The 4,706-nt window shown below is 37.4% G+C and overlaps 1 non-coding gene across 1 annotated transcript; it reads left to right on the top strand.

Moving 5' to 3' along the window:
* The first annotated feature begins 4,320 nt into the window (after positions 1–4,320).
* LOC143436549 (small nucleolar RNA SNORA17) lies at positions 4,321–4,453 on the top strand. Its single transcript, XR_013106506.1, has one exon. It is a non-coding gene; the product is annotated as a small nucleolar RNA SNORA17 (small nucleolar RNA).
* The last annotated feature ends 253 nt before the right edge of the window (positions 4,454–4,706 follow it).

The raw sequence follows: 4,706 nt of genomic DNA, 5'->3' as shown, positions 1-4,706 counted from the left end.
CAATCCCTTCACTGTGAACAGCTGAAAATATTTCTGGTTGTTGGAATTAAAGGTGTGTGGCACCTTCTATCAAACTTCTTGAATGCATAGGAATGATCAACAAATGAAGATTCGTTTTGTCTCAGATATCAAGGATGGTCAGTTTGAAAACCCTAGACTTGGTGGAAATGGCCTCCCATGACCCATAACTTTGCAAAACTTCTTTGAAGTCTATCCTAATGACTTCCCTTCATTGTCTTTGGCAGCTGTCACATCTGTTTCCGAAATTCTTATCTTAAGGCAACTCCACCCTTCCTCTCATGTGTTAAGCTTTGTTTTGGACAATTTAGCAATGGCTTATTTGTGCACCTACCTTCTTAAACACAGAAATTCTCCAAATTTCTTCTTGCTTGCCATTTTGCTCGGCAGTATACGTGAATTCTCTTAATGCAGAGAGAAATATGGGAAAGAAATAAAGAAAGTGATTGTAAATCACGAACTTAGTTTTCTTCCTTATACATAATAGAGTTAATTCCATTTTAGAATGCATTAGTAACAGATTTCTTAACTTTAAATTTTGCTTCTCTAGTCAAGTTTGTCATACCTTCAATTAAAAGGTAGTAACTCAGCAGGTGGATTTTTCCAGCTGTTAGAATTCTTGCTAAAATATCATTTGAAACTACTTGACTCCAAAGGGACCTGACAATTAAAGTGATGAGTGTGTGTGTGTGTGTGTGTGTGTGTGTGTGTGTGTGTGTAAAGAACTTTACAATGACTATCCTTCTTTGTTCTTTGGAAAGTTTATTTTTAATCCATTACTATAGTTTGAAGAAGAACTACTCTTTGTTATTCAACTACATTTCATTACTGATAATTGGCTTCCTACATTTACAAATGATTTGCTCCCACTGCTGCAGAGGCTACTAATGGCAGCCACTAAATCACTCTTTTGACAGAGAAGCTTTTTTTTTTTCCTGATTACATTGCCTTTGCTGTTCCATATTTAACAAGGTGATTATGTCCTTGAAGTTTTGTGTTCTAAGGAGAAGGGATACGGTGATGGGTGATGCCAATTTGAATCTGTTTTTTCCTTTTTTAAATTAGAGTCTTAAATCTCTCTCTTGTTGAAATAGCATTCTCATACTCTGTCAGTAAAAGAGCAAGCAGCACAACATTTTTATGAGAAAAGCAAAGAGGGTTCTGTAAGCTTGTCCATGTATGACTACGTGACAAGATTGAGAAACTCTTGGGAGATGAACTTACTTCCTCTTTGCTTCTGTATGAAACTCACAGAAGTCAGATAAAGCTGTGCTTCTGCTCTTGCATTCAACAAAAGCATTACCTTTAAGAACTTCTATAAAGTGGGACCAATAGTATCTGCCACCAATCTCTACCAGTGTGTTATCATTGAGTCAGAGAGTTAGGTATTAGCTAGATAAATGCTTACACACATACACACACACACACACACACACACACACACACACACACACAAAGAGAGGGGGGGTGATTACAGTGACATTGAGATTCAGGTGCTTTGCTTCTAACTCCATTGCCTGCCTTTCAAAGTAACATTCTATGTAACAGTAAAATTAACATCTTTTAAAAACTTGTTAAAAATTGAGAACCTCAGGCTTTCTCTAGAGCTGTACAATAGGACTCAAGATTCAGAGTTGACTATTGTGCTTGTTCAAGTTTGCTGGATATTGGTTAACAGGTATTATAAAAAGTAATTCTGAAGTTAGAAAAGTATTGCAGAACTATCTATGAAAGTCTGAGTATTCATATTAACAAAAAGAAGACACCCTTTGTATTTTTAAATTCAGATAACTTCTTTGAAATCTATAGGAAACAACCAATTATTGTTATTTATATTTTGGTCATACTTATTTTTACAAAGGATTTTAAGGATAATGGCAAGAAACTATTGAAACTCACATAAAAGAGGACAGAGGGATGGTGTTCGTTCAATCAATGTAACCATGGGAACATCCTTAAGTGACTTTGTGGAAAATGTCATCTCATAGTGCTTGCTTACTTTTCTGTAGAATCATTTCTAAGACTCAAATGGGGAGAAAGTTTATCCCTTTGCTTGAAGAAAATACAGCAAAGGCAGAGAAGAAGAAAGCATGAGATGAAGAAGGAAATGACAGATAACTTGAGAAAAGAAATGAGTTTGAAAGGGAAAGAATAATTTTAAAAGTACAGGCAATATCTCCTATGGATGCCCCAGACATCAAAATGAGAAATATGGGATGTCTCAGAGCTGCTTACCCACAACGTCACAATAGCCACAAACCCCTGTCAGCAACTTAGCAGAAGCATGAAGCCAAGAGCAGAATCCAGATCCACAAACTAACACTCATCCAAATCGCAGCAATTGCCTATGACAAGTCCTTGTTGGAATCCTCTTATCGTGGCAAACATATTTACTAGTATAGAGGTCGTTACAGAGGAAGAAAATGAAAACAAAGAGTGTTGGGCTCGAGGCATGGATTTTCTGTGGCAACAAGAGAAAGAAATTACTGGTTCTACTATTGTTCATGCACAAAGATGGCTGTAAAATTTTCAGGCAGGATACAAATAAAATGAACACCCCAGAATTGCTTTCTAGAAGCTAAATAAATAAATAAATAAATAAATAAATAAATAAATTTATTTTGTGGAACAGACAGCTTAAGATTAAGAACTGGGGGGATTCAACAACAGACCATCTTACTGACTTCAAGTTTTCTGGACGAGTCCAAACACTGGGACCACAGCCAAAAAAAAATGTGCCAACACTATAGGACTAAACACTTTTCTAATTCTATTTTGGCTACACTCTGCTTAGGGATAGAATACTTAAGAACACAAGAAAACTGAATCCAGTTTACCTCAAGCTTGGAAGATATTTATGGGAAAGCTTCAATCTATCTATTCAAGGAATGTTAATTAGGCTCCTAAAATTTGCAAGTGTCTGTGAGGTGAGCAGAGTGAAATTCAAGTTCTGAGAAGTGTAAGAGCAACTGAACTATATCAACTTTGATACTGAGAAAAATCAACCTGGATTTTTTTTTTTCATTTTTGTCACATTCGGTATGAGCAAGATGATTGCTTTAGCATTGTCATGCATGGAACCAGTTAACTATGTATCTATCACCAATTAATTAGATGGTTCTAAATAGAGCACTGACATGGAGGGAGGGAGGTGAGCGCAATCTCAAAGAGAAAAAAAAAACTAAAATTACTTAACGATAATGATCTTTGAGCATTTTGGAGACAAGCGTCATGATAATCAGAACCATAAACAATACAGTGATGTGTGTATATTATACTTCAGCGGCCCTCGACAAAAATAGCTGACAGTAAAACACAAATGTCACTGTCTCTGTGTTGTTACCTCCACCACACTGGTTCTTAGCTTGTTCTAGGTCAGTTTATTTATCTTCCAGTTGTAAGCTATCAGATAGTATAGATTGAATTTAACACAGGCATTGCATCACTGTGTTTGTAGCAATCATCACAGGTTGATATTAATTCATTCTAATCCCTTATTGAGTGTGTTATAGATGTTTTCCTGGTCACCAGAGAATGGAGTGGTCCAAAGCAAATTCGAAAATTATGATCCTTGCATTCTGGCTCTTACAAACTGGTTCAAATGATACTTCTTTGTTGAATGATTTTACTTGATAGGAGAATTCAAGGCTATCAGACTGTTGTAGTTTGGCTATTGACTTGAATGTGGCATTAGAGAACTCTTTATTTAAGGAGGCATTATTAAATTTTGATGAAAAGAAAAAGAATGATGGCTGTTTAACAGAGCCCCATTGACAGACTCTCAATGTGGCTGAAATAAACATCTCCACATAGGAAACTAGAGATGTTTATCCAGATGATGATAGAGAAGCTAGTAAAATGTGCCAGGCACCAAGCACACCAGCAACAGAACTTTGCTGTTACCTGGATTTTGCTTTTGACTTTCTTTATATGAATCTGTATATGATTTTGTTCAGATGACTCCAAAACATAAAGACTTCACTCTCTGTCTCTCTTTTTCCCTCTCTATGCATGTGTGTGAACCTCTTTGTCCTCTTTTTCTACCTTTCTCTTTCACCCACCTTCCCTCCCTCCTCTCCTTCTCTCTGCATGCGTATGTATAATACAAAGCTTTGGAAACTCCACCTTTTCTGTCAACTCTTGGAAAAGTATCCTGTGTTGCCTGTGTTGAGTTGGCACTGTATCTGAATGATCGGCTATATTGGTCTTAAAGTCTATCTTTCCATTTGTACAGGGGTAATGCACCAAATTAAGTATAAAAGGTTTTATGTACATGGGTCTGATGACAGAAACTAATAATAGAATGTTCCTAAAGTAATTAAGAATTATAACTGCTGTGACACATGTGCCTCAGTAGGTGGCAGATAGGAGACAGACTATGTCTATGCTCAGTGTTCTGACCTAAGAACATCTGAGTGATGAGGAACCTAACATTCCATGAAATACGTGGGCCTAATGGGAGTGAGGCAGAGATTAGAAGAACCCTGCCTAGGACTGCGGGCCTGGGCAAGAAGCAAGCCTGAGATGACCACCAGACTGGTGCCATGTGGTCCTGAACAGGGAGCTAGCCTGAGGTGACCGCCAATCCAGCACCAAGTAGGCCAGGAGTAGGATCATGCCGTGGATGACCCTTGCTCAGTGCCACAATGCATAAATAGGGTATAGTACTCCTGAGACACCCCTAAGAC

This window comes from Arvicanthis niloticus, chromosome 22, assembly GCF_011762505.2.
Source record: "Arvicanthis niloticus isolate mArvNil1 chromosome 22, mArvNil1.pat.X, whole genome shotgun sequence".
Lineage (NCBI taxonomy): Eukaryota > Metazoa > Chordata > Mammalia > Rodentia > Muridae > Arvicanthis > Arvicanthis niloticus.
This window is presented reverse-complemented; position numbering and strand designations above follow the sequence as displayed.